We start from the raw sequence: 22,947 nt of genomic DNA on the forward strand, positions 1-22,947 counted from the left end.
TTAGAAAATGTTGCTTGTTTTATTTAATAGGCTTTTCTCTTAATTGCTATCCCAATGTGTTAGTGTTTCTGGAAGGATCCTGTATTTTGAACTCTATGCTTAAGCTCATACAAGGAAGGAATCTAGTCCATAAAATAGATGCGTGTGAGTCAAAAGCATGAATTTTATTCTTGGCACTTCTGCTTCTCTGTCATATGGTTGCAGTTTCTCCCATATCTTGCATGCTGTGTGTAGTTTTTTTTTAATCCTGTGTGTAGAAAATAAAATGGTGTTAAGTGACTGGTGCAAGGCTGCACAAGAGGCTTAGTGGCAGAGCCACCATGTTTTAAGATCTAATCTGATGCTTAAACCATGGGCTAATCCATTCTTTCTTCATGACCTTTGGAAAAGAATTTATTTCTGTATTTATTTATTTATTCCCATTTATAAAACTGAGCTAGAAAAAAATTGAAGTAGGACTTTGTAAAGGGCATTCAGCCCTGGCAAAAAGCAGTCATAACACTTTATTGCTTGGATTCTGAGGATTCTTTTAGGTTTTCCCCCCCACTTTTTTTTTTTTTTTAAAGTTAAGGACTCACATAAGTGGTCCTAATGGGAATATTTTTTAAGGGTAGATTATTATTGCTTTTAAGTGAAAAGGAGAAAAGGGAAAGTGTTTTATTATAATATTGTGGTATAAAAGATGAGCCTAAAGAATATGCTCTATATTGGATATTTTCTTTAAATTGTTAATTATTGGAGTAAAAATTAAAATTAGATTTGGATGTATCCAGTAATTCAGATTCTTCTCTTGGTTAAATGGGCGTTATCTATCTGCAGTTTCATCTGTGTATACAGATGTGTGTGAAGAGAACTGGGGTCCCAGTTGTCTTTTGTTTATACATTTTACCTTTGCATTTACTGCATGGGTTAGATTATTTTTCTCAGAAGATACATCAGTGAAAACTCTTCAGAAAGAGACAAGGAAAGCTCAGAACCAGCTCACAATATAATTCTTGTACAATAACTACTATTGGTACTGGAGATTTTATCCTTATTTACGACTCATACTGTCTTAGTTTTGTGGGATTCACACAGCCATTTTGCTTACTAGGCCTGAGAATTTAATGCCAGAATTGAACTATATGCCCAGTAAGCAATCTGTTCAACCGTTGCCTAAAATAATTTATTTTTTTAATTGAGCCATTTCAATCACTTTTGCTTTCCACTGCTACATCCACTAGACTTCTGTTTCTTGCTTTTGCTTCTTCTTAATGAGAACATGGTAAAAAGACCACAGAAAGCCTCATAAAAATTTGGTGCTGCCTTTGGAATCTCCTCTCTTGCTGTCTTAATTTAATATTGAATGTATTAGAAGTGGATGAAGTGGAATTTTGCTTGTTTACTTGTGGAAACATGAGAGCAGAAGGGGAGATAAAAGAGTGAAAATGAGGACATGAGTGACAGCTGAAGCAGAATCCCATGACTGGGAAATGGCCCAAAATGAATGGGATAACTCCCTCTGAGAGGCACTGAGATGTGTAGAGACAGCAATCCAGAGAGAAGAACTGGGAAGCAATCGAGAAAAATAAATGAGCCAATTAAAAAAAAAAAAGAATAAGCCTAAGAAATATTTCTGAATGATCCAATTGTAGCAGAGTGGTCAGTAGAGATTTTTGAATGTGAAATAGTTCCTAATTAGCTATCAAAACCAGGACCTGCTCAGAAATAAGAGTTTTTTCATGATCTTGGCAGCTAGGTTGTATAGAACAGAGCCTTGGCTAACAGACCCTGAAGCCATTTGAGCAATGCCATGATATATACCAGCTGAGGACCTGGCCTTAGGTGCATGCTCTTTGACACTAGCCAGAGCACTTTGGCAACGTGGAAGAGCAACACAGGTGCCAGCCAGAGTGCTGAAACACTGTGGTTGTGGATATAATGAGGACTTGGAGCATCTGGCAATTACTTTCACCTTTGGGGTGACTTTCACCTTCTGTAGCTGACAGATTTATTGGGTTAAATTTCTGACAATTTTCTTCTTTATTCCAGGGAACTACATAAAATAGATGGACTCAGGGATACACAGTCTGTGAATGTAAGAATGCACAGTCTGTGAATGTAGAGTAATTTAATCTGCATCTCAGGAGCATAACAGATTTTGCATGCTCCAGCAATCACTGTCATAGTGTTTATCAACAATGCACTTTATTGTAGGATGGTTTATACAGCTGATAGTGCAGATTTGAGCTTTATCTGCACATGTCTTACAGTGTTGTGTTTCATCATCAAGTTAATGAGAGATAGTAGACAAAATCCTCAAGAAAAGCATTGGTAGAGGTGCCATTCCTCAGCTCAGTCCTGCCAGATTGGCAGCATGATAATAATTAGAGCAGAGGTGTCTGTGAGCATGTGTAGTGGATGGAAGTGTTGCATTCACTGAGCCTGATCCACTGTTACACAGACCTCAGCTGACACAACTCCATTCTGCACAAGTGTTCAAGTGGAAAGAATCAGGCCTCGTGAGCTAGCTCTTTTAATACTCTTTGAACCACTCCACGAATTACTGCTTTACAGACACTGTAACAAGCAAATGGTGATGTACTACAAAGTGAAATGAGAAGGGAAGTGCTTGTGGCTTATACTCAGATTTAATAGCAATTACTAATTGCATTTAGATAGTCGCTCTTATCAGCATCAGATAGCTGCATTGTGGAAGGACACTGCTTTGGTCCTTGGCCAGCACAGACGTGACTGGTAATGAGCAAGCAATCCAATAACATACAGTAATTTCTGAAATATAATTTGAGTGGGACCCAAATAGGCCATTGTGGTGATTTCATATACAAATGAATCTGTACTTAATTCATTAAAATACCATTTTGAACCTTCAGTCAGGATATGCAGCAGTTTATTCTCACCTGTTCCACAGCTGATTCAGACCCAATTGAACATTAATACATATTCTCTCATGGAAATGTGATGATAATTCATTTCATGTTAAATTGAACAATTTTCAAATAGTCATATTCTTGGAATAATTAGCTCTTGTGCAATGCAGCAGATAATCAAAAAGCATGTAGTAATATTTATTAACCTTACTTCATGGTTTTGCTTATTTCAAATTTCTTGAATAGTGGCATATGGATATGATCTGTGAAATTAACTTTCATTTTCCTACTGTTCCTTCTTTCCCTGCACAAATCCAGTGAGACTCAAGGCAAGGGAGCAGAGACATCCTACTGCACTGCAGACAGCCAAAAAAAATAGCTTTTTTTTTTTTTTTTTAATGAGATGAACTGGCAGAATAATTTCTTATCCTTAAATAATGAGAAAGAGGAATACAAACTTTAACGCATGGTAAGAGATCCCTGTTAGTGGAATAACTTCCCAAGAGCTGGCGTGAATGTTTCATTGTTAGAATGATTTAAAAACAAAGTAAACATGTAGCTAACAAATGTCAATTCATAGTTATATAATAAACAGTTACAGATTGGTTAGGGGCTAGGTTTATGCAATTTAAGTTAGCTCTTGGTTCGAATCTTTGACAATTTTCAGTAGCATTATTTGCATTTTGATAACGTCTTTATCCATGTTTGGCAGGTGTTTGCACACACCATGCGGTCATACAAATAATAAACCATGTTCTAGTGTGTCTGTTAGAATCTCCTCTGCTTTTAGGAGTTTGAAAACCAGCATTTGCCTGGATTGCTATGCTTGGATGGCATCAAAGGAATTCAGGAAGTCTCAGCAGTGTCTCCCTCAAGATTACCCTAGCAGGGATATGGGATGTCCAGTCCATTATTTCTATGCCAGATGATTTAACTCAGTTGACCACTTTTATTTCTTCATCTTTTCTTCATTTAACCTCTCTTTCTGTTTGAATTGCAAAATCAAATTTTTCCAGTGTTTGATTCAACCCTCAGTGTAAGTCAATGGAAATCTTTTTATTGGGTTTTGGCTTAAGCCCACAGATTAGACAACATGCTTATATCTAATTAGATGAGATAATCCTCAAATCCTTGCTAAGGGATATTGTATACTCTATTTCATGTTCAGTATTTGATGATTAACAGCTTATTTGTGGAAAGCATGTGGTTAAGTGTTACCTACTGTTGTGTTTATTTGGAGTTGGACGAGAGATAATTGATGGAATTGGTGAATGTGAAAACTGGAAATGTACAATCATCTATTGACTGTTGCACATGGATCTGTGACCATGAATTTGGAGCTCAAAAATGTTATACAGGTATTTGCCACATAAATGGGGATTTGTGACAACCAAAGTGGCACAAGCAGGACTATTTGATTTTCCACTTCAATGTACATTGAATTTTTCTTCATACTCTTTCTTTTCTTGGACTCTGTTTAATACCCCCCCCCCCCCCCCCCCCCCCAGTGGAGAGACAGGCTCTTGAATCTTTGAAGAGAATTGTGTGGTTGTAAATGGAGAATATTTCAGCCAGTTTGTCTTATTGCTTCAACCACATAGCAGCACAGGGCCTACAAGGATGCTGGAGAGGGACTCTTCATTAGGGACTGTAGTGATAGGACAAGGGGTGAGAGGTTAAAACTTAACCAGGGGAAGTTTAGATTGGATATAAGGAAGAAATTCTTTACTGTGAGGGTGGTGAGGCACTGGAATGGGTTGCCCAGGGAAGTTGTGAATGCTGCATCCCTGGTGGTATTCAAGGCCAGGTTGGACAGAGCCTTGGGTGACATGGTTTAGTGTGAGGTGTCCCTGCCCATGGGGGGGGTTTGGAACTAGATGATCTTAAGGTGCTTTCCAACCCTAACAATTCTATGATTCTAATAGCATTCAAATGGCATTGCAACTGCAAGATGTTTTTCTCCATACAAACTTTTTTTACTGAAGTTCTTATTTTCATAACACATTTGAGAGGAAGGCAATGGAGACAATCCTCTTGTGCTTTTCAGCCACCGGCTAGCTTCTGCTGGGTGATCAAAGTTTTCTGGCTGGTGGTTGCCTCCAGGCTGGTACACAATGAACTGATGTGAAGTGAATTTTTAAAAATATGCATTGACTTTTTAGAACTAAGCAGGCTGGTGAGAGCTGTCTTCTGAAATATTAAAATCCACATGCTCCCCTGATGCAGAGCGAGCTTGGAAGGTGATTTTGATCTCTCAAATTTGGTTTGTTTATGAATGCCATCAGGTAACATGCTTTCTAGCAATATGTGGCAAGACTCACTAAACTTAATTTTAGACAGCAGGTTTAACTGTTTTAGCTGTATTTTGTCTCATCCCCCCCTCAGCAAAACTGTTCTACCTGCTGTATTTAAAATTATTTTCCAAGGAGTTATTTTTGAGGGGTAGTGGGGGTGACTAAATTATTAGTTTATACTCTTGGGCAGAAATAAAGCTTCACTCATTTTGAAATTGGTGGAAAAACGTATGTCATACTGTCAGAAATATCAACCCTTCTGCCTCCCTTGTACAGCTCCCAGTACAGCTTGTTCTGAAGAGCAGAGAGCTGGTACCAGAGTGGTGGCGACGGGAGCTGTTACGAACCTAGGAGCTATGGAAATACTGTCTTCAGCCTCTATAAACACAACGAAAGGATAAAGTTGGGAGCTGTCATAGATATAAAGGGATTTTGGGGCTTGGGAAAGGATGCACTGTATATTACCCTTTGCACGAGTAGGTACTCTCACTGGTTGAAGTCTCCCTCCTGCTGCATTCACCATAGCACAGCCTGCAGCTTTCCCGAATGTCCTGCCTACCTTCAGCAGGAGCTCCAGAGGGCAGGGGTATCACATAGTTCCCATGTCACTTCTGCCAGTCCTTTCAGGTAGCTCAGGTTGCACTAGGCAGCTGTGCTGCTCAACTCAGAGACCACCAGAGAACAAGCAAGGGGAGCCACTTACAAGGTGAGCTGTTAAAAGCACCTCATCATCTTTGTGCAGGGGGGACCTGCATCTCCTCGGAGCAGTTGTTTAAGGATTGAACACAGTTTTCATGTCTGCCTCCAGCTATAAACAGAGAAGCAGAATCTTTTTGCACCTAAACTGCATTTCCTCCCTTCTGAAGACATTTTTCACAGGCTCTGTGTGATGTGCTTTGGAGTTACATGCCTATGCAAGAGGACAGGAATTAGATGCAATATCCAAATCTGCTACCCAGTTGGCATGTACTGCATATCAAAAACAAACAAACAAAAATGTTTCCAAAGGTATGGTGTTGGAGAAGTAGCTCCACTTTTTCAGAGAGGGTGAGAGACTATTCTAGTAGCTCTGTGTACTCTGTCAGACTATACCAGCCTCCTGAATCCTGCTCATCTCTCTCATCTGCAGACATTGAGGGAGTGATGGGGGATTGTTCTTCTCATGTTAGAAGGAACTGGAAGTAACTGCTGTTGTTGTGACAGTTTACATTGATGTGAAAGAGGGACTGATGGAGGGCCAAAGCTGAATATGATTTGACCTGAAAATACACATCTGTGAAAAAGAACCAGTTGGTACCCTACCACTTTGTGCTCCAGTGAGATTTGTGAAACACACCTGTTCTTTTCAGCAGAGGGCTGAGGCTGCAAGTGTGTGTGTTTTACAGAAAAAGTGAGGGTGTGCTTTAGTAACCTTTAGGATCTTTACAACATACAGGAAATAAAATAAGCCTGTTAAGCCAGTAACAGATTTTATTTTCTCTTTTTAGATGACTACTGCATTTTGGATGGCTGTATGCTCTGTGGCATTAAAATCAGTGGCTTTTGTTGTTTTTTGAGCTACTCTTGATTGCAGTTCTAAGTGGGCTCCTTTTCCTGGCATCATTTATGCGTGTATCAGACATAAACATCAAGTAGTTTGCACAACTGGTGGAGTCCTTTGTGTCCATTTGCAGGTGCCATGTCCATTCCCCTTGTGCTCATCTCAGCACAGTAAACCCCATGATGATGAGGGTCCAGTTTGGGGCAGAGCTCTGGCTGCTGCAAATCTGAATGTGGTACCAGGTCTTTTCAACAGGGGATATTTGGTAGTGGCCCATGAATAAAGAATGTTGCATTAATATTCAGCTCTAGCAGTAATATGTTGGTATGTGAGAGCCATTTAATTAGCAATTACATATCTATTTTATTCACTAAACAGCTGTGTTATCTCTGTTGAAACTAACCTTGAGTTCAGAACACAAATAACTTTCTTAATAATTTTCTGTTCGTATCCAGATAGATATAAAAGCAATAATTGTATGCCTCATGGTAAGTATTACCAGTGTGTTGCTTCATGTTAATTCATCTCCCAGGATTACAAAATTCCAAATATTTCCTACTAATATCTAATCTATAATCCATATTAAGACTAATAAATTCTGTATTCTCTGTGTATTACCCATTAATTGTGCCAGTAACTGGAGCTTCATATAAGTTCCCTTATAAGACTGCATGTTTTGTAAGTTCTGGCACAACAATTCTGTTATGCCAGAAGTCAACTAATAAAATTTATCAGCAATGTTTGTCTTAAACACAAAGGGACAGATTTAAGTATTCTATACTGACATTATAAATGATATGACGCCCATATGACCTTTCACTGCATTCCTCAATACCTGAATGCAAGAATAAATTTTTCTTGGTTAATCTCATAATATGCAATAGGAATATGTATGGTGCTTTTTCCTTCAGGCTCCTTTCTCATAGTAAAATGATATCTCTGAGCCCCATGGTCTGGCATTTAAACATTTCTGGCAGTTAAATCTGCAAACCTTTGCATATTTAAGTAGTGTGCATTCTTTTCAGAGGTCTGGAAAGATGGGCAGAGAGCAGCAAATCTTCACTTCTCTTGTTGTGCAGGTTCCAGGAAGGGGAGACCTGAGGGGTTCTTGCTCCTTTTGCCCATAATAGAAAAAAAACCAAACCTCTCTACTCCTGTATTTAGGAAAAAGGTCCAGCTTCTGGCAGATCAAATGCTATGTACTTAATGTCTTAAGATCAGGGCAAGAGGAGCGTTAAGAACTCGCTCAACATACTGTGCTCTGCCATTATCCAAGTTTTGAATTGCACAAGTGTAGACTACCAGTGGATGTGTTTGAGGGTTGATTTAGAGGTATAATTGGTTTTTCAAGATATTACTGTGCATTTTGACCATCTCTGGTTTTGACTCATTCAGAGTGGGAACCAGTAGACACAGGGCACAACATGTTTGGGTGAATCTTGTAGCCTTCGGGAAAGAAACTCCAGTGCAGTTAAATTGCAGGAAAAAACATAGCCCCTAAATGTGGTCTTGTGCTTCTTCTCAAATATTTCTGTCATCGATCTCAATCTGTTTCTATTAATTATTAAATATAGAACTTTTATATCCCATGATGTCCTTAATTTACACAAGCTTGAAAGAAAGTGGATCAGGTGCATTTTCCCACCTGTTCCTACCTACATATTACCATCTTTAACCCTTTGCACTCATAAACAAGTGGTAACATTATGAAACATCCTGTTCTTTTCCTTTTTTACCTCCAGTATATTTAGGAAGTAAATTTTATTTATCATGGAGTTGTGGCAAATTACTATGAAGCAGTCATTGTCACTGCTGCAGTATCTTTAGTCCATGGTTATTCAAGAATCTGAATTCTGGCTGCAGTCTCTAGAACACTCTCAAACATCTCAGGCAGGTGGGGAGAAGGAGCCAGGCATAACTGGAAGCCACATTTCTGATTCTGGGGCATTCTGGAGACCCAGCACCCTATATTAAACCTTCTGGAGGCTTAACTGTAAACAAGCACCCCAGGATGCCTGCTGGGCCACCCTGCTGCCTGACATCTCCATAGGACACTGCATCATGTTGTGACCCTGTCTCTGACGTGTGCCCTCTACTAGCAGCAGTCACATCCTTGGCAATCCCCTATGGTAGAGTTGTAGGAAACCCACGGGAAAGCATCTTGACTGCTGTCACAGTAACTTTGCTCCTAAACATTCCATGATGCTATATATTAATGTCCTTTTATGTGGTGGAGAAGGTCAAGAGATGAGTGAAGCTCTCACCCTTTTCTGTTTTCTTTTGTGTTTGTCAGGTCTGAAATGCAATGGTATGGTCTGCTGTGCTAATTGATTAAATGACATCTATCATAACATAAAGAGATCAAACAGAATTATTTTTTCTCCCATGTTACCATTTAAAACTCTCAATTTTGCTCAGATCATTAGCGTGTAATTTTCAGATGAGCTAGCCAGAAGGTCCCTAAATAAAACTTAGTGGGAAAGATTAGCTAGCAAAGCTAGACTGGTAACGAGCTGTTGGACTATGGTAATGTGCTAGGTTTATAGTTCATATCTAGCCCTAATCAGCGATAAGTGCAAGTTGTCAGCATTTGATAGCTAATTGATGTTTCTTGGAATTACACTGCAGCAAAAACACTGAACTGAAGCTTTTTTTATATACCATGAGTTAAGGGTTAATTATAAATGTAGGGGTCAAATACACCTCTTAGCTATACTATATGCAACTCAGCTGTGCTGAGGGAAGATTCATGTGTTGTCAAAACTTGTTTGGTCCCTTCTGCATTATTATTACTTTTTTTTTTTTAACTGGTACCATAGTGGCCTTGAAAACAAAACAAGGCCTTTAAGCCATTCACATCGTATTCAATATGTCATACATCACACATGAAAAAAATGAAACCCAAACTGCTGGTGAGTATTAACAATGCAATAATGACCTGAACTCATGTAATAACCCATTTGTTATTGACTGTATTTACTCCGTGTTCATTTGAGAACTGCTGTCCTCCTGCAGAATTGACATAAAATCATGACATGGATCAGAAAAATTATAAAGCAGTAATAACCTAAGTCATAGGATATGAAAGACTTACAAGCCTGGCTAACTTGACATCTGCAAGCTGAGAATTTTGTTGTTGCACAGCTATAATTAGGTGGCTCTAATCACTGTCATAATGCTAATATGGGAAGTGTCCTGTCTGTCCTCAGTAGCTGGTGGTTAGAATGACTGCTATGCACAATGCTTTACTATAAAACTGTGAAGCCTGACAAGATCCACAAGCAGGACTGGCTCTGACATACGTGCTTTAAAAGATTTTCAGGTGCCTCCTGAGAGGCAGAAGCATACCTGATCACACAATCTCATTGCTAGTCATCTGAATACATATTTTAATTGGCCATTTAATTGACCATTTCCAAACAGATTTAATACAGGGATAGGCCTTCCGATATCTGAGGTCTGTGCAAGACTCCTGGGACTAGGAGAGGAATGGCAGAAGCAGTCTGGGCCATGAAGTTTTGAAGCGTTTACCTGCTCCATTGCCCGCTGGCTCGCCAGCCATCTGAGCCTAATGTTGGCCAGCCAGCACACACAAGCCAACCAGGACAGAGGAAGGAGCTGCAGCTGAAAGAGATGGTTTAGGTGGGATATGGCCAAGTGAGGTCACAGGAACTATGCAGAACAGGGGACAAGCAGAAGTGTAGGAAATGCAGGAACACAGGACGTGAACCCACAGGAAACTAGTATTTGTTAATTCCTCTATTCATAGAACAACTTGTTTATTTATTCAGATCCTCTACATTTGAAATGCAATTAGATAAATGTATTTTCCTGCTGAGTAAAATTCATAGTCAGCAGACAAACTCCTCTTTAAATTATTTGCTCATCAGTGTGTATAGAGGAGGAGGAGGAGGGATAGAGAGAAGAGAGGAGCTTAAATGTGTTCACTGCTAGATTGTCTGAATTAAGTGATCAAGTTTTCTTACTGCATTAGCTGCGAAAGTCAACACTGGGATGTTAAGAAAGTCCTGATACAACAAAAATCCAGTATTAACATTCAGATGTAACAGCAACAAATCCTGAAGGATTTTCAAACCCTGAGTTAAAGCTCACTGTAAAGTAAATCCAGACAACAGGTATTGCCCTTTCAGAGGGTGAGCCTTGAAATATCTTGACTGTTCCCAAGACATGGAAATCTGGAACAGCTGGCTGTGCATTTAAATTCAACATGCCTTCCAAAATGGTGATATATTTGGATACAACCTTCTGGATGCAACCCTTACCCTCTGTTTTATGCAGGCATCTAATGTCTCAACTTCTGGGTGAAAGAACAGTGGTAAATTTAATCTGTGTAGACCTGAGTAAATAACTGAATTGTTGTCCCCTGAGAAATGATTCGTTAAGCTGAAGAAGACAAGGAGCTGTAATATGTACATCAGGTGGTGAAGACTGATGAGACAGAAGTAGCTAGCATTGAAGTGGGAGCTATGAGAATAGAGGGAAGGCCACCAGGGAAGTTCTTCAAGGACCAGGGTTTGGAGAGATTTTATTTAGTGTATTATCAACAGCCTTGGCAGACAAAGCAGGAGCATGCTAATCATAGTACACAAAGCTGAGAGCCAGCATCTGTACAAAGGAAGATCAGAACATCATACAGGAGAAGCTGTGGGACATCTAGGACTACAGTAATGAAAATGGCACTAATGCAAGGGCTTGACCTGATGAACTGCTAACAATTTCTGCTGAATTCTCATCAGCTCATCAACTAGAAAGAAGGTGGGGTGTGTGTGCTGATTTAGGCATATTGGTTAATGATCACAGGTGTCCACAGCTGATGTAACAGTAAGAAGGCAATGAAATCTGAGGAGACATTGGGAGTGACAGCAGAAAAAATAGTAATGCTCTTATCCAAGGGGTTAGTGATTCTTCTCCTGGGTACAGCTCTGGTCACCCATATAGATGAAGGATGAATTCAGACTGAAAAAAGTACAAGAAAGGCTGACAAGGGGAGCAGGATAGCTTGTCATGTGAGAGAAGATGAAACGAGTTTGGCTTGCATACCCAAATTGAGTTAGGCAATAGAGAGAGCATGAAAAAGAGTGTAAGTGGTGTCTGTACATGTGGCAGGAGCATTCCCAACCACAGGGAGTGAGAGTAATGGAAACCAAAGGGCATGGGCAAATAGGTGAGTAGGTGGCTTCCAGCTTGCCATTCTGAAAAGGAGTGCAGATGCCAAGGAGAGAGTGCAAGACTAGACTGAGTACTTTGCCAAAATATTCTTGCAGCCTCAACTATTTTCAGCTGCAGGAATTCCTGAGCTTCAACAGTAGCTTTGTAAACAGAAGGGGACGTTCCAGGCACATTGTAAATGAGTCCGGTTTGCGGCTTTTTGAAGACGGTTGAAGGAGCTTTTTATGAAAAACTGGCTCAGCTTCTCTTTAAAATTTTATTTGAGTGCTTCTTGGATTTTAAACAGCTAAGCCTTTAATAGATACCCTTTTATAATTTAAAAATAAATATACACAAACATTAGTAGCTGTATATTGCATTCTGGCACTCATAAATCTATTCTGACTACCAGTCTTGTGGAGAGGCAGCTATTACCATGGAAATACTTGAATTTACAGCTGATTTTCTGGGTATAATAGATACCTATCAAACCCTAAAGCATGATCTGGTTACCTCAGGTAAAACTGCAAGCTATGTAACAGCTCCTAAATGGCATGTTTAAAAGAGTTCCTTTCCTTTACTGTTACAGGCTATTATGAGATCTCTGAAGTACTGGAGATATAAGAACCTACTGAGGAACTTGTCTAATTAATGGTATTATAGTGGGCAAAATAAATAGACAAATCCATTAAAAGGAGAAGTGAAACTGCAGATAACATGAAAAATGCATGTGCATCATTAATATTTTAAATTGCTGCATAGATGAAGATAAATGTATTTGATACAGCCTATCTCCAAATGGTTTAAATAGCAAATGTATATACATTAAAAATCTTTATATATCGATTTGGCCAGTTTTACTTACAGTACATTGTACTTGTATGGAGACTGGGGTCCCTCGAGTTTTATTTGGAGTCTCTGTGAATAAAGTATGGAGTGTGACAGGGATAAAACAACCAAACATTCAGTTTTCTTGTGCTTGTGTTTATAGATGACAAAATTCTCACTGCCTTGCAACAGCTGGTAGATTTGGCCCTAAACTGCCAAAAATGTCATCATAAAACTGCCTGTGATTCCACAGTTTAACTTCAATGCCATATATTTGACTTCAGAAGATACTATTTTATTCATTTCTCTGAAGCACTTCTCCTGTGAAGATAGGCTGAGAGTTGTTCAGCCTGAAGAAGAGAAGGCTCATGTGAAACCTTACAGAAGACTCCTGGTACCTAAAGGGGCCTACAAGAAATCTGGAGAGGGACAAGGGCATGTAGTGACAGGACAAGGGGGAATGGCTTTAAACTGGCAGAGGGGAGATTGAGATTAGATATTAGAAGGAGATTCTTTACTGTGAGAGTAGTAAGACTCTGGAGCAGGTTGCCCAGAGAAGCTGTGGCTGCCCCATCCCTGGCAGAGTTCAAGGCTGAATTGGACGGGCCTTTGAGTAACCTGGTCTAGTGGAAGGTGTCCCTGCCCATGGCAAGGGGGTTGGAACTAGATGATGTTTAAGCTGCCTTCCAACTTTAACCATTCTATGATTCTGTGATTCTCAAAAGTGAAAGTATGTGGAAATTTAGACAGCTAAGTCCATACTTAGCCACCTTATTACTGACCCAGATTTTTTGAAGGAGAGGCATGCACATTTGCTAGGATCTGTGCGTATTACCTGTACATGCCAATACAGTATTCTTATGTAACATGTTTTTTTAATTCCTAGATAGTTTGGAGCTGAGCAACTGAGGCTAGCTCATCAATGGCAGATGACATAAAAAAATTCCCTGGTTTGTAGCTTACTTCACCTGCTTGATTCCCACCTTAGGTTTGCCGATCACTTGGTTCCTGCGAAGTCCATCTTCCTTGCCAGTGGATAGGGATTGCTTCTTTTAGCAGCTTTTAGCAGTTTCATTCTTCTCTGTGAAGCAGAGTTTTGAGCTCTATGTGAAGAAGAGCTTTAAGAGGTAATAAATTGATTACCAGAGATGGAAGCATGCCTTGAGGCTTCTGGCTGTTTATTTTGCTTTAATGCTGCTAGTTTAATATTTTCACTGGTTTACTTTGTGTTTTGACAGCTTACAGTCAAGACCTACTTTTATATGAGTGTATATTTTTTGATCTGTTGATCTAAATGAAGAGTTCTGAGAGCATCAGCATCAACAAAATAGATTTCTAACAATTTGTCTCTTAATTTTAACATCCAAAAGGGTATAAATACTGGATGGAAGTTCCTCTGTGGTTGGGAATTTCTCACATGTGTGCTTTTTCTGATGTGGCCAAGAGTGGAGTTTGAGGAGTTACAGTCTTTTATCTGTGGGAGCACAGATTGGATTTCTCTCCATCCACACAGCTATCAATTCTCACAGCATTTATAGAGACTTACTATCTTTGAGGCTTCCATATTACTTTTGCAAAGTTTCTTCAAATTAGCCAACAGTCTAGAAGTTTATTGCTGGAGGTGAGGAGGCAAGCTTGTGCCCAGGTGCACAGGCAGTATGAACTCTTAAACCTAACTTTCTTTGGGAATACATCTAGTGAGTAGCATAGGTGAATTGTATCATTTTCGTAATATTAATGACAACCAAAATCTGCCTTCTCTTTCCCTTTTTTTCCTTTCCACATAGGAGTGTGTGTACTTTCACTACCCTCTGCTATAATGCTGTGGGCTGAAGGCTTTAGGAGGTTGGCACATAAAATCTTACTTGTCAAAATGAGAAGTATTTTGCTGAGTGACCTTTCCAGTTTTCTGGAGATGTCATCTCTTTACGCTTGTAGCAGTGCCAAGTAGAGTGGTTTCTAAAACTGAACAGCAGTCAATTTATTTTCAGGTACCACTCCATTTGGGATTGCAATTAGGATAACTAGAGCTGCTCTCCAGCACAGGAAACTGGGAAGGTCATGCTGCCAAATTGTTGGCATCTTTATGAAGGACTGTAAACTACTGCTGTTGCTACTGCGGATCATATGAGCCTAACCAGAATGAAGTAATTATGAAATCCTCCCAAAAGATCATGAATATTCATGGATCAATTGCAAACATTTGAGTTAATTTTCATTTGAGAAAATAATCCTGGTATTTCACTCTCACTACCTGTGAATCGAGCACTGCTTGCAGGCAAAGGGCAAAGCGCTGTTGCTAGCTGCTCAGGCTCACAGGTGCCACTTGTGTGCACCAGGCAGGCCGCCTCTGCCTGAGCAGTGTGGGAATGTATGGTGCAGCAGTGAGTAGCTTTTCTGTCCCACTCCAAATTGCCGTGGTGTATTCAGTGTGGCCGCTGAAAGGGTAACCTAGATGTGTGGGTAACGCAAGAGTCGTGCTGGTCTGGTAGGTACACGCTTGCTTGCATTGAAAGGGGAGTTAAGGTGGCCGCTTCCCTGCTTCTTTGTATGCACTGTCACTGGTGGTGGCTTTTTAGCCAATGACACTGGCAGCTGCTGAGCTGCAGGGAGCTGAGGCGGCCTTCTAAAAACCAGCCGCATTGCTTAGCCTCTTGAATGCAGAGAGGAGAGCCTTGCTTTAATCAACCTACTGCTTGACTCTGTGAAGGCGGAGGGAGCTTGGGGCAGCAGCACTGCAAGCAAAGACACTGAACAAGGGCAGTGGATCCTGCTTTTCCTGCTTATGGAGGGGTGCTGGAAATGCCCTTGTTGGGTCTCTTTGCTGTGCTCTTACCTGGTGTGAAAGTGGTTTCCAGAATATGTCCCCAACAGATTGGCAGGGGATGTTTTCCTCAATTTCCTTCTTGCATGTTTTCTCCTATTGCTGCTCTGTGGGCATAGGCACTGGCTAGCCACACTCCACCCTTTTCCTTCCCAGTGCTCCCGCTGTGTTTTCAGGGTGCAGGCAGGCTGAAGGAAATGGTGAGCAAGCTCCTAAGCTGCTCCAGTTGCTCTTCCATAGCAGATATGACTGTTGCCTACTCATATAAAGCAACCAAATGGCTTTGTAGAGATAAGTTGAGCCAAACTTGTGGTTGCTGTAATGCTTCCAAGTAAGGGAGCCAAAAAAGGAGGGGCAGGGTGGGGAGGGAAGGCTTTTTACTTCCCTCAGTGAGTGTACTTGGTAGAAGTTAGCACAGAGCCTGGCCACATGCAGAGTCCTTAAATTATTTAAAATCTGGATCGTTAATGGAAATTTTTAACTGGTTTGACTATGGGATTTTTTTTTTTTTCCTATAAATCACCATATTTATTGCACACGTCTTCTTAAGCAGTGGCATTGCTGGTTTGGGGAATCTGGCACTAAATCCAACATAAAGTTGCTGAGCCTAATTAGCTCCCTGTATTAATTGAGCTTCTGTTTTTCAGCTAGAATTTATTAGGAGCTGGCACTTTAATGAGACAGACCACTAGGATCCTTTTTCTTTTTTATTATCTTTGATTAGCTTTGTTTGCGTTGCTTTAATTCTTGCCTGTGAATGATGTTTGGCTCTGTGCTGAGAGTTGGCGTACAGACGGGAGAGAGATCATTTTGTCCATTTTTAGTGCAGTCCTCTCTCTGAAACCATCACTGGTCTCCAGCAGAGCTGTGCTGCCAACCACCTCCTCCCTCCCACCCCAACACTTGTACTTTCTGTGGCTTTCAAGTATACCTGGATTTCTGAGCAATCATTGAGGTAACACACTGACCTGTAAATAACAGTTTATGTCTTTAGCTTGATATTGCCATGTACTCTTTAATACATAGGTAAAAGTGAAGCTCTTATGTGACTGCTTTATTGGAAGATACTATGTAAGATACTGTAAGATATTGGAAGATACTGGAAGGTATTATTATTGTAAGGTCTATTATGGATAAGCTTAAGTTGCTGACATCATTCAGTGGGACCTCCAAAGACTGGGGCACTTCTATGTCATTTTTGGATAACAGGGTCCTCCTTGACTGTTTTGTAGACTATTTAAGTTTCATGAGCTTTGGGAGCAACTTTTATGCAAAAGCTATAACTCTTGAATGAGCCCTTTTATGGTGTGATGTTCAGTCTGTTTCAAGGAATCAGAGTAGCTGCTGCTATTGAGACTTCTTCTGGCATTAATTTTTTTTTCTGTCTTTGCTGAAAAGAAACAAAAGATGCTATTTTGTGCATCTGCCACATGGTCATGTGTTGTCACAAGCATAAGGCTTGTTCTGCAGTATGAGATTTGCACACAGACTCTTAAAAGATAAGAATTTTAGGGAAACCCCCCTACATTTTATAGGCATTTCGTAATACTAGAATTTAAGTATAAGTTCCTATTATCCCATAGTTGGCTGCAACCACACTTTTCTCCTGCTCTTGACTGCTGCAGTGTCACATCCTTTCCAGATGTGGATGTGATTTTGCCAGTACATGAACCTGAGCACAGTATCCCCTCAGTGCAGTCCTTTCAACTGGGTTCCCCTTCCCCTGTACAGCGAGCACAGCTTTCTGGGTTGTGTTGGTATGCTTCATACAAGATAACTAACTGCAGTGGTGGTGGAGATTTACACTTTACTTAATTTTCCTTTTAAGGCTAGTCAGCTTCCACCTGGAATGAGTTCATTATTTCCCCAATGTCTCATTTCACCAGGTGAAGGATTCGCTGGGTCCAACACGTTACCCATCTTTCTTCAACTGCCTCGCTTCATTCTGCAAACAAAGCCAGGCTTATATGGCTGAACCACCGAAGGCTTTATCACTCCACCTGGCCTCATTTTAACTGTGTCTACATGTATTGCTCCCATTTCCTCTCTCCTTCTATTGAAATTCTTAATACAAAGGAGAGAAATAACTAAGCAAGCTAAACTGGTTCATCATGAACTCAGCTGTTACACACCTGTAACATCTGCTGTTGGGTTTGTGCCTTTTAAGCTATAAACTGCCTCTGTAGAGACTATTTCCATGCAATAAGAGCCAAAACCAAATGGAGTATTTATATGGTTCCCTTGTTATGCAAGCATTTATAACTATGAATAAAGCAGTACATCAGCACAAGGGAGAAGAGTCAAGACTTCAGGATCAAAAATAACTGCTGTAGTTACTGAGATTTTTCCTTTGACATAACTTTATAAATAATTAGATTACAAGACACCTGAGGGCATACATCATCTGATCCTGTAACAATAACACCTTGAGGGAGTTGACAACTTTCTCCTTTTGGCCAAGTGCCTAGGAAGACGCTAAGGTATATGATTAATAGAGAGCACAAACACACACCCTTGCATGTCCTAAAGCTTAGTTTTAATCTCGTATCCCTTGTGGAATTTTATTATTTCTATTCCTGATGGTGCTGCTGTTGTCACAGAATAACCAAAATCCTCATAGGAGGTGGGTGAGAAGAAAGAGAAGATGAAGAAAATATTTGTTATTAAGGTGGGGGGGACCTCAAAACGAAGCATATAATAGTATTAGCTGAATAATTGCACAGAAAAATCATTCCAAGATTTTAGCTGGATCTTCCTGTCTAGTATTCCCTCCTTTTGTGGAACAGTCATGTGTTTGCCTCTCCCATATAGAGAATGAGATGCTGGGCAATGAAAACTCCTGCAAATTTCTGAGCATAATATGTATTCTTATTGCTTCCTTTTCTATTCATGTATTCTATTTTGCAGCTGTAAACAAAAGCAGTTGCCGTTTATCTCTTTCTATGTAGTTCACTTCAAACACATTGCTTGCACAGATTCTCACAAAGCTGAAGGATCTGACAGAGGAAGGCACTGCCCATGCTGTGTCCCCTCACCCTGGTCTGCACATCATATAGGCAGCATGATGCAGTCAGCCATGCCAAATTACGGCAGGGTTATGGGGTTCCTCTGCTGGGTGTCAGTGAGCAGCTGTGGGGGACTCGAGTGGGGAGAAGGACGTTGGAGGTCAGGCAGTGACAGTGGAGGACATTAGTGGGAGCAAGAGATGAGAAAAGAGGAGAATAGTGCTGGGAGAACATCTAGCAGTCATACTGGAGACTGGCAAAGTCTGGTGTAGCTGGTTAGACCACAGCAGGATGAAAGGGAGCTCTGCTGGGTTGTTCAGGCAAGGAGCTAAGTGTTTAGGATGTTAGGTGTGAGGATCATATTGTGAGATTCCAAGAAAGTCGGATGAGGAAAGCCCAGGATAGGCACTGGTAGAAGACAGCAGGATTGTCTGAGAGAAGAACATGGCAAAAAAGGATGCGAGCACATGTGAGCACAGCTCTCCTATGGCATGGGAAAGGATTGTGATGCTCCTGAGTCTTACTGTTTTTCTGCAAGCAGCAAATACTAGCAAAACCTCATGGTAAATTGAGAGTCATGTCCTTTTTCTCTACTAGTCCATACCAAAGGTGGCAGTCAGCTGTTGCTGCCAACTAGCCAGCTAGTTCAGCAGCTGAGGCTTTTTAGTACATAGGAAGGTTCCAGGCTTGCTGATGTCTCATTGAAGTGTAAACACAAATCCACATGAAATACATATAATGGCATTCAGATTGTGAAATCAATCACTATAGGGGCAGGAAATGTCAAAATCAGGGTTCTCCTATCAAACTTACTTTGGCTGCATGGGCTATATATTGTATTGTCTTTGCAGGATTTGCCCCTCTTTCACCTCCCCAGTTATTATCTTTTCAGGGTAGCTAAAGTACCTGCTTCCTGCTTTAGAGATGAATCAGGGCTGTGTACAGCAATGAGGTTGTCCATAAATTTCTTCCCTAATTTGTAGCAGAAGTTTGAAAACATATGGACAATGGGACTGAGAGCTGTGGAAGAGAATGGAGGTATTCTGAGGGGAGGTCATGCTGCCTTCAGAATTGTTTCTGACAATACGTTCCTAAAGTTTTCAGATGGCTACTAATTGTACATTCCTGGTTTTCTGGGTACTCAGATTGAGAACCAGCTGCCCCATTTTCTCTGGAAGAGAAGTCAAAGTTAACTATACTTTGAATATAAAACACTATGTAATGCTCAGTGCTCTGAAAGATCAGTACTTCACGCCAAAGTCTTCAGTGCTGTAGGTATTATCAGAGGTTTATATACCTTGCCTCAGAGGCCTTCATCAGATTGATGCATTGATGAGTACCACAGGAAAAAAAAACAAACCCACAAACCTTGGAAAAAAACTGTCATTCTGGATTCAGAGCTGAGTTTCTGTAGACCTAACAGTAGATAAAGCACAAGGCTGCACATTAAAAGGCAAGGATTAAATTACAGACTGGATAATGTCTTGTTCAGTGAACACTGTTTATCCTTGCAGTGATTGAGACAGGGATCTAGTGGTAAAGTAGTATCCAGTCATGAAATTCAAGAATTTGACTTAATGCAAGTGGGATTTATGCAATTTCCAAGGAAACATATCATGATCTTCCATGAGGGTTCACTATGAGTGTGGTGAGGCACAGGTTGCCCAGAGAAGCTGTGGCTGCCCCATCCCTGGCAGTGTCCAAGGCCAGGTTAGACAGGGCTTTGAGCAAACTGTCTAGTGGAAGGTGCCCCTGCTCATGTCGGGGGGGTTGGAGCTAGGTGATCTTTAAGGTCCCTTACAACCCAAACCATTCTGTGATTCTATGATCTTGAATATTTCATTCTTCAATGTAAGGTTCTGTATTGTTTGAATCTGGATATGATTAATGGTTTGTGTGGAAGAAAAATACAGATATATATGAGGAGCATGAAGATGTACATTTTCCCTTCTTACTGAGCAAGTGAAAGGACTAACTTAAACAGATTCCGGTTTGCATGGTGAGGTCTCTGAAGAGTAAACACAAAGGGCACTGCTCACTGCAGCACCACCACATCTCGGTTTTGTGGAGGTTTAATACCTGCTAGGGTTCCTTAGGTTAGCTATTGAGAGATTCAGAAAATAGCACTACAAGTCCTTCAGTAGCTGCTGTAATTTGAGAAGATGGAAATAAGGAGAAGGTAAGGGAGAAGCATGAAGAAGAGAGAGCTCCTCTTCATGTGGAGAGCTGCTACTCCATGGAATGAACTGGAACTTTCTGCCTAGATATCTGCACAGTTCTTCCTTTCTGGATCCTCTATACCATACCTGCTGACATACTTCCTAAAGACATCTGAGTTTAGTGTCCTGTCCCCATGCCTCCTCCCTCTGGACTTTTCCAAAGATAGAGCTTTGCATACCTTATTTTAGGATTTTACCTGTTGCTGTAGCCATGATGATCGAAGGAGTTAGGCAAGAAATTGTTTTAAAGTGAGGGTAATGTATTTTATTAGACCACGTGATGCAGTTAGAAAAATGAGGCAACTTTCAAGTACTGAAAAAGCTACAGAATTGACTGATATACAGGCTTTGGAGTCTGAAGTGTGGTATTCTGACCCCATCTTCACTGTTTTCTGTGTATATTCATGGCGGGTTATAGTAAAGTTCTGATACTATAAAAACATTTGTTGGTGGGATAGAGATACATTTAAAATGAAGACAGGTATATAAAATGGGGCCATTGTGCTGCTCTGGCATACAAATTTATTGCTCTTGGAGCAGAATAGAAATGGGCCATAGCATTCCTGAAGATCTCCCATCTTCCATAAAGACACTGGTGTATTTCACTATGCTGCTATATGAGAAATCTGTGACCTTCTGCAAGCCAGCCTTTGCTTAACACAATGAGCAACCTGCACCTTGGAGCAGCAGCCCTTCTGTAAGTTTCTTCAAAACTTCCTGCGTTTTAGTTTAGTTTGCACAGCAAGGAGATCAACAAAGACCTTCCTTCTCAAAGGTCTTCCAGTGCAGACCTTCTCTTTGTAAAACCTGCTTTCACAAGAAATTCTGCTTTTGCAAATACCAGTTCATGAATCACCTAATGAAAAAATTCTGAGCCTTTCTTTTTTTCAGGCAGAAATGCCATGTCAGCAATCAGAACAAAGCATCTACTTTGTGTCTCACACTCTCTGTCAAGCAAATTTCATTGAGACATCCAAAATATTTTACTAATATTTTACTTGATGAAGATAGGGTGAGTTAAAAATTGAGCCACACATTTTTGTGTTATTATGTTCTCCTTGGTTTTTCTTTCCTTTAGAAGTTAGTAAGTGCTATTGTGAGAGATCAATGAACCGTGAATAAGTGACCTTGTTTTGTGACAATGTCCAGAATTGACAGAAATCTGTTTAGCAAGTTTCTTCAACTTTATTTTATTTTTCAGTGTAAAATAGTGACACAAAGGCCAGTTATTTTGTCTGGGTGCAAAGTGAAGTTGGTAGTCAAGATGCAGACTCTGCTGAATGAGCAAATTGAAATTAGAAATTAGCGTTGGCTGGGTTGATTTGCAGCTTGGTTTCAGGCTTTAATCCTAAACAAATCTGTCCTTTCATTCCTATCAATATATGTCAGAGGATCATTTGAATTATAGATAGGTATTTCCTCTGTCATTCTTCTTGCAAGTGTGTATTTCGGTACAGGGCAGATGGCAGAGATTATTTTATATTCATAATACGTATACCTCTAAGAGAATCATGCTGCAGTGTGCTGATGCTGGCTGCATGGGTTATGTATTCTCAGGAGACCAGCATGTTCAGAATGTATTCTTTTGCCCTTTCCCCTGTCATCTCATGTTTTGCTATGATAGAAGCACTAGCAAATGAGAGGCTTGTTATTGATTTCTGTGCAGATGTTCATAATTTCTTTGTAACTCTGCATTGGGTGGCAATAACTGATATACAAAATTTGACATCTTGATTATTTCTTGATGGAAAGGAGGGCCACTAACCTGAGATACAGCAGCTTATTAGCTCTGGATCTGTGGATTCAAAGCAGCCTTAGGTCACAAGTGAAATGAGTGAGACTGTCTCAGTATATTCTGTAGATGTTTGTTTGTGTCCCAAAGACACCAGGTTGCCTTCAATGTGATTGGAGCAGATGGAAGAAGAAATCCTGAAACAAAAAATGTTTTACTTCCAGTGTTGCTAGCCTAGCTGAAATTGCAAGTACTGGAAATGTCAAGAAATTTGTGAGCTTCTCAGGTTTATTGCTAGTTGCATCAAAATATGAATCCCAAATGCTATTGTCTACTCAATTAAAAAGAGAGGTTTGAGAAATTTTATGCTTATCTGTCAGTCCCATCCAGTGGGCATAGCTTCAGTTCCCAGCACTTGCAGCTTTATGCAGAGCTCCCAGGAGCTGGAAAGGATAAGTGGACAACT

At 40.4% G+C, this 22,947-nt stretch overlaps 1 protein-coding gene and 1 long non-coding RNA gene across 4 annotated transcripts in view; one reads left to right on the forward strand and one right to left on the reverse strand.

Annotated features, from left to right (window-relative positions):
• KIF26B (kinesin family member 26B) overlaps nt 1–22,947 on the forward strand; it is a 288,950-nt gene that overhangs the window by 242,787 nt on the left and 23,216 nt on the right. The window lies entirely within an intron of this gene.
• LOC134169175 (uncharacterized) overlaps nt 4,381–22,947 on the reverse strand; it is a 48,107-nt gene continuing 29,540 nt past the window's right edge. For 2 of the 3 annotated variants that reach the window (XR_009966802.1, XR_009966803.1), the window contains one exon: nt 21,915–22,678. This is a non-coding gene — a long non-coding RNA (uncharacterized LOC134169175). Of the gene's footprint in view, nt 5,543–21,914; nt 22,679–22,947 lie in introns of those variants that run through there. The other variant, XR_009966804.1, reaches the window with a different exon arrangement.

This window comes from Pezoporus occidentalis, unplaced genomic scaffold (assembly GCF_034315485.1).
Source record: "Pezoporus occidentalis ecotype Australia unplaced genomic scaffold, CSIRO_AGI_Poc_V1 ctg34, whole genome shotgun sequence".
NCBI classification, from domain to species: Eukaryota; Metazoa; Chordata; class Aves; order Psittaciformes; family Psittacidae; genus Pezoporus; species Pezoporus occidentalis.